Here is a 10,776-nt window from a genome sequence, read left to right on the forward strand (position 1 = left end):
GGTGAGGTCTTGGGCATTTGATCCTCCTCCTAGGGGCCTCAGTTTCCTAATCTGTAAAATGGGAGTGTTATTCCTTTGAACCTCGGTTTCTTTATTGGTAAAATGGACCTATTTCTTTCCCCAGGGCTTCACTTGCTTTATGGACTAAAAGGTAGCTTAGGTGAAAGTAGCTGGCCCATAGTAGGCGTTCAATAAATGCCTGTTTCCCTTCGCCAACTTCTTCGGTAAAATGCGCAGGATATTGGCTCATTGTACGTCACGAGGGCCTGAGTCTCCTGTGAGGGTGGTTTTCACCCACCACCCCTCCTGACCCCACCCTTCCTGTGAGCTCCTTGAGCAGGATTTCGGACTTGGCTTTTCTCAGTTCCTTGCCCCGCACCGGCTGTTCCCTGCAGTGGGCGCTATTTTTGTTGCTGTTTGTTTAACATGGAATTACCTCTAGCAAAGTGCTTTGGAACCTATCTGGTGCCTCCGGGTGTCAGAGGGCCTGGAAGGCACTCGATGGGGCCTTTTCCCGGGGAGGGGCTGGGACTTCCTAGGAGTCTGCGATGGGGACCCAGCGCTGCCATTTCCGCAGCAGTGGGCAGGTCGCACCCCGAACGCGAGTGCGGTTGGCTATGGGGCCATTGCCGGCGGGCAGGCGTGCTGGAATCGCGAAAACCTCCAGAGAATTGAAGGAAAATGCAAGGAGTTCTGGAAAAGTCCTTCCGTCGGGGTGGCCATCACCAGCTGATTGATGGGGAGCCGGGAGCCCCTCCGCGCTCTGCGAGCTCCGCAGGGGACGCGGCTCTCCAAACGCTGCGTGCTGGTCTCGGTCTCCGTGGAGCTGAACTCCCGAATAGCGCTTCCTATAATGCGCGTTCAGCGAAGCTGACCAGGGAAGACAAGAGGCGAAAGAAACCAGACGCAGAGAGCAGAAAAGGAGGGGGTCCGGGGGAAGAAAGAGGTTCCGGAAATTTTATGTCCCATAGTACTTAAGCCTCCTAGAAGCTCCTTATTAACTGCGCCTTCTATGCAAAAGCAATGCATGTTTAATACAGAAAAAATAGGCATAGAAACAAAAACAACAAAAGAAATTCATAATCACGCCTACTCAAACTAACACAGACTGGTTGTTCATATTTGAGTGGGTTTTCTCTCACCTTTCTTTCTGATTTCTATATACTGATTTGTAAGTTTTCAGCTCACTTAACACAGTGTATTTTCCATACAACTAAATATTTTCCTACAGTAACGTTTAATATTGGCATACTATTTCATTTTCCAGAAAAGTTACACTATTGTTTAACCAATTGCTATTGCTGAACATTTAAGTTATTTCTGATTTTTCACCATTATAAATAACACTGTGATGAACATCTTTGTAGATTTTGCTTTTCACATACTATGTGAGATAAAGTCTTAGAAGTAAAATCACAAGATCAAGGGTTATCCATTTTTCTTAAACCTTAATACAGAGTGATAAATTGTCTTCTTGAAAGAATATTTACTCTCTCCCTGCCCCTACACTCAGTCTTGCTCAATCCTGGAAGTTATTTTCTTGTTTTAAAAATTTGTTAATTTGATAGGTTGCAAATGTCTTTTGGTTCTTTTATTTGAGACTTATTTATATTTCATGAATTTCCAATAAGGAGAAATTATATTTCATTCATTTTTTGGCCACTGCATTTTGAGGGTGTTGCAATTTCCTATTTTATGAGGATGTTGCATTCTAATTCATCATGTATGTTGCAAATATTTCCCCCAATCTTTGTTTGCCCTTCATCGTGTTTCTGGTAATTTTTTGGTGGCAGATACAGATGTAGTTAAAATTTTTTAATGTGCAAGTAATAAAACAGCAGTAACCTAAATGATAAAGACACTTAAATATCTGACATAACAAGAAATCTGAAGGTAGATGGCCCCATGTTAGGCGGTAGTGTTGCTTAGTCCCTAAGTCGTGTCCGACCCTCTGCGACTCCGTGGACTGTAGCCCACCAGGCTCCTCTGTCCATGGAATTTCCCAGGCAAGAATACTGGAGTGGGTTGCCATTTCCTTCTCCAGAGACTCTTTCTGACCCAGGGATGAAACCCATGTCCCCTGCATAGCAAGTGGATTCTTTACCACTGAGCCACCTGGGATACCACTCACTAATGCCATTAACTACCTGATATTTTTGCTGCTTATCTCGCTGTCTTTGCATGTTGAGTTTTCAGTCTCATGTTTATTGCTTTTTGGTAATGAGATGGTTCATACAGTAGCAGACTCTTATAGCAAAAATTCAAGGCAGGAAGCAAGAGGAACAGAGGTACCACAAGTTTCTGTCCCCTTAAAAGCTTTTCCAGAAACATCCTGTATGTCTCCTCTGTTAGAATTAAGTTAAATGGTATCCATGGTCAGATAGGTAGCTGAGAAAGCAAGTACCCACTTTTCCATCCTCTATGTGACAGGCCTCAGAGATCGGGGTTGAAAATGGCAGTCGGATTAGGCAATCAGTTGCTGCTGCTGCTACTGCTAGGTCGCTTCAGTCGTGTCCGACTCTGTGCGACCCCATAGATGGCAGCCATCAGGCTCCACCATCCCTGGGATTGAGCCCACTACAAATAAAGGTGTCTGTAGATTATATGTAGTTTGGGACTTAAGTGGTGGCCCAGTGGTTAAGGCTCTGAGCTTCCTCTGCCAGGGGCACAGGTTCCATCCCTGCTCTGCCTACCCCAGGGCATGGCCTAAGTGAATAAATTGTATGTAGTTGCATCCATCCTTTTTATCCATTATAATATCCTCCTTTTGTCATTGCCAGGTAATCCTTCCCCATTCTAAAATAATTTAAATATTGACCTATTTTTTTTATAATTTCTTTTCCCATTAAAAATTTCCCTAAATAAGTAGATGTGTTTGTTGTGGTCTTGGTTCCACTTTCAACAATAAGGACCAAAATCTTAGAAGATGAATTTGAATATAAGTTTAGTTGTAGATATATTTAAATATTTAATTCACTCATTTTATTCAAAACATATTTGCTATTTATATATCAACTATATGCCATCTGGAGTTTATTTTGGTTTACATTATGAGGAGGAAGTTAAACTTCTGTAACCAGCTGGTTAAGTGTACCAATAGCATTTATTACATAATCTGTATTTTCCCAAAAATGTGAAATGTCACTATATTTTTAAATAAATATTGAGACTTTTAAATTGGAATGGAAATTTAGATGGATATATCTAGAAACTAGGAATGCATATTTTACTTTCTCAGTTCCATTTGCATAGTTGAATTTTGTGTTCTGGTTTCTTTTTATTCCTCACGACTATTTCGGCTTACATCAGCAGTGCACCAAAAACTTGGTATTATCTGATTTTCTAATGTTGGCTGTGAAGTTACATCTCACTGTTGTTGTAATATGCATTTCTCTGATTGCTCCTGCTGGCGAACATCTTTTCAGATACTTTTTAACCATCTGGGTCTGCTCCAGTGGCTCATTTTCCCACTGGGTCCTCAGCCTTGGTGATTGTTGTTGCTAATACTTCTTGCTGCTGCTATTGTTGATGTGGATGATTTGCAGGAGTACCTTGTCTGCCGAGATGTTAATCCATCGTCAATTTTAGGTGTCAGCAAATATTAACTCTGAATCTGTCATTGGTCGCTATTGCCACTGTTGTCCTGTTTTAAATAGGAATGCATCCATTCTGTGCTTTAGGGTCTTATTCAAGAGCTCTTTCTGGCCCTTAAGTTCACAAAGAAATACTCCTACATTTTGATTAGACCTTTTGCTTTCCTATTTACATGCTTTAACAAGGTCTTTTTGCCTTTTCATACTGTTCATGGGGTTCTCAAGGCAAGAATGATGAAGTGATTTGCCATTCCATTCTCCAGTGGACCATGTTTTGTCGGAACTCTCCACCATGACCCGTCCATCTTGGGTGGGTCCCTCATGCCTACACAGCACGGCTTATAGTTTCACTGAGTTATGTAAGGTAGTGGTCCATGTGATCAGTTTGGTTCGTTTTCTGTGACTGTGGTTTTCATTCTGTCTGCCCTCTGATGGGTAAGGATAAGTGGCTTGTGGAAGCTTCCTGATGGGAGGGACTAGCATTAGCCATGGTGGAATCTGGGTCTTGCTTTGATGGGTGGAGCCATGCTCAGCAAACCTTTAATCCAATTTTCTGTTGATGGGTGGGGCTGTGTCCCCTCCCTGAGCCAAACTCCATGAAGTTGCTCAGTCGTGTCTGACTCTTTGTGACCCCATGGACTGTAGCCCACCAGGCTCCTCCATCCGTGGGGTTTTCTAGGCAAGAATACTGGAGTGGGTTGCCATTTCCTTCTCCAGGGAATCTTCCCAACCCAGGGATCGAACCTGGGTCTCCCGCATTGTGGGCAGACGCTTTACTGTCTGAGCCACCAGAGAATATGGTAGGGGTAATGGTGGTAATGGCGACCTTCTTCAAAAGGACTTATGCCAGCACACCACGGCTCCCAGAACTGTTGTAGTCAGTGCCCCTGACTCTGCAGCAGGCCACTGTCTATCCACGCCTCCGCCAGAGACTCCTGGACACTCACAGGCAAGCCTGGCTGAGTCTTTTGTGGGGTCACTGAATATTCATTGGAAGGACTGTTGCTGAAGCTGAAGTTCCAACACTTTGGCCATCTGATGTGAAGAACTGACTCACTGGAAAAGATTGAAGGCTGGAGGAGAAGGGGATGATGAGGATGAGATTGTTGGGTGGCATCACCAACTCAATGGACATGAGTTTGAGTAAGCTCCGGGAGTTGGTGATGGACAGGGAAGCCTGGCATGCTGCAGTCCATGGCGTGCAAAGAGCCGGACACCACTGAGCGACTGAACTGAGCTGAGCTGAACACAGTCTAGATTTTGTTTTCTCTGTTAAAGTGAGCCATGAAAATGTGATGGTTACATTGTAACATGGTAAGAAAGAAAAGTGTCCCAAATTATTTGGGACAGAACTTCCTTTTTGTATGTGATGTAATTTACAACTCCTTCCCGGAAATAATTAGCATTCTTGAGCAATTTTTGGAGAACTTTCACTGAGGTCACGAGCACCTTCTAAGTTGTGGACCTTGAGAGGAATCTGGTGATATTAACTGGCACCCCTTTATCACAGCACCTACCATTTTCTATCCATTTCTCTGCCAAGAAACAAGCTTTTGAAGTGACTGGCTCAGGACACTATTCCCTCGAGGCAAATTTGAAATACACCTTTGACATGGGCTGGTAATAATTTTTTACCAGTAAAGTTTCTTGGACAATAGTTGATACATTACTCATTTCAATAGCACAGGCACTAAAATTGGAATGATACAGAGAAAATTTATATGGTCCCGGTCAAGGAAAACAGTTGATACCATCTTCAGATCTTCATTTAGATACATTTCTCAGTTGACCAATATATTTCTCAGAGTAATTTTTTGGGGGGGAAATGATATGTGGATTTTATAATTTTTGTAGTGATATCACTGGCACCATTACATTTTAGTTTGATAATAATCCCCAAGTGTTGTTTAGAATCCTTTCACACAATGTTGATATTAAGTGCTGACTTCCAGTACATTCTCTACTCTCATTGTGATGACAGTTGTTTAAGAGTGTCATTTTCCTAGTGTCTTTACACTGGTTCATCAAATTTCTCTCTTTCTCTTTAACTACAAGTTTTCTTTAAATGTCTGAAGACGTTGCATAGCCAGTAATCACTCTTCTGACAAAGGGAAGTAGATTCAAGGATCCTGGACAAGCCTTTTCACGTTTCTGTGCTTTAGTTTCTCCATCTTTTAGATGTGATAGTGATGCATTTCAGCCATTTTTGTTATGTGTTCAGGTAATAGGAGTTTATAATTTATTTGTTATTATTATTACTTTGGTTGCACTGGGTCTTCATTGCTGTGCTGGTTTTTCCCTAATTGTGGTGAGCTACTCTTCATTGTCGGAGAAGGCAGTGGCACCCCACTCCAGTACTCTTGCCTGGAAAATCCCATGGACGGAGGAGCCTGGAAGGCTGCAGTCCATGGGGTCGCTGAGGGTCGGACACGACTGAGCGACTTCACTTTCACTTTTCACTTTCTTGCACTGGAGAAGGAAATGGCAACCCACTCCAGTGTTCTTGCCTGGAGAATCCCAGGGACGGGGAAGCCTGGTGGGCTGCCGTCTATGGGGTCACACAGAGTCGGACATGACGGAAGTGACTTAGCAGCAGCAGCTACTCTTCATTGTGGTGCAGGGATTTCTCATTGCAATGGCTTCTCTTTCTGGGGAGCACAGGCTCAAGGCGCACGGGCTCAGTAGTTGCGGCACCTGGGCTCAGTAGTTGTTGCTCAGGGGCTTAGTTGATCCATGGCATGTCGGATCTTTCTGGACCAGGGATTGAACCCGTGTCCTTTGCACTGGCAGATGGATTCTTATCCACTGTACCACTAAGGAAGTCCAAGGTGGAGTCTTGTGTGGACTTCAGCTCCTCCAGGACTCAGTGATGGAAGAAGTGAAACACTTAGAACGATTGTACATTTAACTTTTCTAGATTTAAGCTCCAGGGGTCTATGGAGAATAGGCAGGCAGCTGCAGCTAGAGGCTGCTATACTAAAGAGCTTCATCTTACGTCTGAGAGTTTTTTCATGTTTCTTTTGACAGTTCATGTTAACTGGGGCAGCGACCTTTAATATAGGGTCTCCTCTGCCATTCTCAGATGCCCACACCATGTTTAGGATACAACCCCAAACCGATGAGTGCTAGAGTGGTGCCCCTGAAAATCTTGCCATGCCCAGTGCATGGTGCTGGAACGCAGGTAGAACTGGGAGTTCCCCCACATCATCTCCAGTCTCCCACTGCTCTGAATTAGGACACACCAGTGGGGTGACTTCCACTGGTCCCTGGGTAGTTTTTCATCTGAAGAAAATGTGTGAAACGAATGCAGAGGAAACACCTGTCTAGGCAGACCCTCCCCTCAATCCAGTCTCACCTGTAATGTATCTTGGAGAAATTCCTTGAAGTTTATTGTATGAGAATGGCACCTTTTTCTGGTTTCCAGCTATAATGTGTCTTTTTATTATAATATTCTTTTGGCAATTTCAATAGGAATTTGGAGTCTGGTGCTCAGACGACTGGAATCTCTTACTCAGGTCTGTATTCCCAGCACCTAGTAAAATATAATAAGTGTAAAGAATGTGTGTGTGATGAATAAGAGATGAATTCAGTGAATTCTGATCACATCATGTAGAGTCTAAATCAAGACCATTTTGAGAATTAAAGGAGACACTGACCAGGTGAGACACCAGATCAGCAGGAGTGAAATGGGACTCTTCCCAGCAAACAAGGAGATATGGTCACTCTATGCATAAGGGAAGTGAGGAAGAAAGAGGAGAAAGAGGGGAAAAGAGTCAGATGAAAGAATGAGAGAAAAAATAATGTGCTTGGATTCCCGCAGAAGCCAATTCTGAGATGCAGAGTGGGATGCAGGAGACTGATTTAAGAATCTTGTCAACAGTAAATGAGCGGGACTTCAAATGAGTTGGTCCAGTGGTTAAGAGTCTCCCTTGCAACGCAGGGGACATGGGTTTGATCCTTGATCTGGGAACTAAGATCCCACATGCCTTGGAGCAACTAAGCCCTCATGCCACCACTGCTGAGCCTGCACACTGCAACAAAAGATCCCACATGATGCAACTGAGGCCTGAAGCAGCCAAATAAATGAATAAATATATATTTTTTAAAATAGTAGATGGGGTTGAGTGGGAGAAGATTGGGCAGAAGGAAAAGTTGATGGGCCACAGGGAACTTTGAAGCTGGGATGGCCCTGCAGAGATGTCCCAGAACAAAGCAAGGAGCTTGTGCCTTTTCACTGCAGCATACTCTGCTCACAGAGTGTATGCTGGCCATGGGAAGATAGTATGACCTTGGATGAGGTGGCTTCCTTCCATAAAGGTCAGTTCCCTCCCAGAGATGCTGCTGTGGATCTTCACCAGCCAGCAAGGCCAGTAGTTAGAGTGTGCCTAGGGTGGGGTCCGGGTGGCTTGCCACAGTGGCTGCTGCTGTCTACCCATGGTGCTGCTCCATCCCCTCCTTCATAGAGTAAGTTCAATCCCATCTGGAAAGTTCCGAGGGGACTCATTGGGACAGACTGCAGCTGGACTCAAGGCCATAGCTGATACTTATCATCTTCCTCTACTACCCATTCAAGATTCCCCTCACCCTCAAGTAGCACTTCCACTGGTCAGTGTGAACCTCATCCAGGAGAACTTCGAGTCTCTGGGGACCATACCTCTCTCAGGCTATGGCTGTTGGATGTTTCCATTTGCCATCAGAATTAGGGTTAGGGTTAGGGTACCAAGAGATTCCCCTACTGGATCACTTGTGAGAAAGATCCATTCCCCTCTGTTCCCCTTAAGTAACAGCAACCTCCCTTCTCCCAGTGATCAGGGTCAATTACCCAGCAGGCAGGATGGTGCCCCTTTCTTTGGCGGCTGGTCTCTTAGCACAAGGAACCCCAGATGGCCAAGCAATAGCTACAACTTAAAGTTTAAAGTTCCATAGTGAGGACTTCCTTGGTGGTCCGCTGGTTATGAATCTGCCTGCCAATGCAGGGGACACAGGTTACAGCCCTGGTCTGAGAAGATCCCACATGCTGTGAAGCCACTGGCCTGGGGCACCACAACTTCTGAGCTCAAGCTCTAGAGCCTGCCCTCTGCAACAAGAGAAGCCACCGCAATGAGAAACCATGCACTGCAACTGGAGAGAGTAGCCCCTGCTCGCCACAACTAGAGAAAGCCCGTGGGCAGCAATGAAGACTCGGTGCAGCCAAAAATAAATTAATTTAAAATAGAGTTCTGTTGTGAAAGCATTCCCTTTCTGGAAACAAGGACCTCTAGGCACTTAGTGGGTCGCTGGTAATAAGAAAACACACACGGAGCCACTTCAACTTCCATTCCGTGCTTCGCAGCCTTCTGTGTTCTGTCCATTGGGACCACCGCGCCTCAGAATAGCATTGCTGAAGGCAGCCTCATGCTGGATCCTGGAGACGGTACCCCAGCCTCATACGAGATCATCTGGGAGCCGGCATCTCAATCATTCTTGCAGGGCAGCAGTTTGTGGGTGGTGGAATATATGATTGGGCCAATGGGTGCCCTGCTCATGTACCCGGGTGCCCTGCTCAGTCCCATGGTCTGATATGATGTTTTGCAGGAGCCCACATTGCCGGGGTAATACTGTGTAAACAGAGTGGTGTTGGCTGCAGTATTCCAAACAGGAAAGGCAAAGCTACATCCCAGTGATGAGTCCATCCTAGTCAGGATGGATCACTGGCCACTTTACACCAAGGGGTAGGTTGCTCTACTTTCAGTGTGTTGCTCTGTGGCTGGCAGGCTGGACTCTGGGCCATGGCAGTGGTCAGTCTTTGTGAACAGACTCTCATGCTTTGCGCGCCTGCACCTCTGCCACCGTGGCTATGCTCCGGGTGTGCGCCTTGTGTCAGCACTCTAGTGTCAGAAGTTGGCTGATGACAACTGGCTGAGTCATTGTGTTCGCTTGGTTATTAAACACCTCTTCCCTGGTAGATGCTCTCTGGTGTGTGTTAACATGTAACAGAGATCTTCACTCTTCAGACCCATTCCAATGGGTGACCCAAGACAGAACTCCACACATTACCAGGCTCCCCTATGCCCCCCTCTATCAGGGTAGGGGCATGATGACTCTTTGGGTTCCCAGGTATCAACTTGGAATGTGTATCCAATAGTCCTTCAAATGTCTGAATTGTTACCATTCCCCTGGGAATAACTACTGAAATAAATGGCCCTAGATCTCTTCATGACCAAGATAATCATGATGGTGTGATCACTCACCTAGAGCCTGACATCTTGGAATGTGAAGTCAAGTGGGCCTTAGGAAACATCACTATGAACAAAGTTAGTGGAGGTGATGAAATTCCAGTTGAGCTATTTCAAATCCTGAAAGATGATGCTGTGAAAGTGCTGCACTCAATATGCCAGCAAATTTGGAAAACTCAGCAGTGGCCGCAGGACTGGAAAAGGTCAGTTTTCATTCCAATCCTAAAGAAAGGCAATGCCAAAGAATGCTCAAACTACTGCACAATTGCACTCATCTCACAGGTTAGTAAAGTAATGCTCAAAATTCTCTAAGCCAGGCTTCAGCAATACGTGAACCGTGGACTTCCAGATGTTCAAGCTGGTTTTAGAAAAGGCAGAGGAACCAGAGATCAAATTGCCAACATCTGCTGGATCATGGAAAAAGCAAGAGAGTTCCAGAAAAACATCTATTTCTGCTTTATTGACTATGCCAAAGCCTTTGACTGTGTGGATCACAATAAACTGTGGAAAATTCTGAAAGAGATGGGAATACCAGACCACCTGACCTGCCTCTTGAGAAACCTATATGCAGGTCAGGAAGCAACAGTTAGAACTGGACATGGAACAACAGACTGGTTCCAAATAGGAAAAGGAGTATGTCAAGGCTGTATATTGTCACCCTGCTTATTTAACTTCTATGCAGAGTACATCATGAGAAATGATGGACCGGAAGAAGCACAAGCTGGAATCAACATTGCTGGGAGAAATATCAATAACCTCAGATATGCAGATGACACCACCCTTATGGCAGAAAGTGAAGAGGAACTAAAAAGCCTCTTGATGAAAGTGAAAGAGGAGAGTGAAAAAGTTGGCTTAAAGCTCAACATTCAGAAAACGAAGATCATGGCATCCGGTCCCATCACTTCATGGGAAATAGATGAGGGAACAGTGTTAGACTTTATTTTTTTTGCACTCCAAAATCACTGCAG

The sequence above is a fragment of the Oryx dammah genome, unplaced genomic scaffold (genome assembly GCF_014754425.2).
Source record: "Oryx dammah isolate SB20612 unplaced genomic scaffold, SCBI_Odam_1.1 HiC_scaffold_1, whole genome shotgun sequence".
NCBI lineage: Eukaryota > Metazoa > Chordata > Mammalia > Artiodactyla > Bovidae > Oryx > Oryx dammah.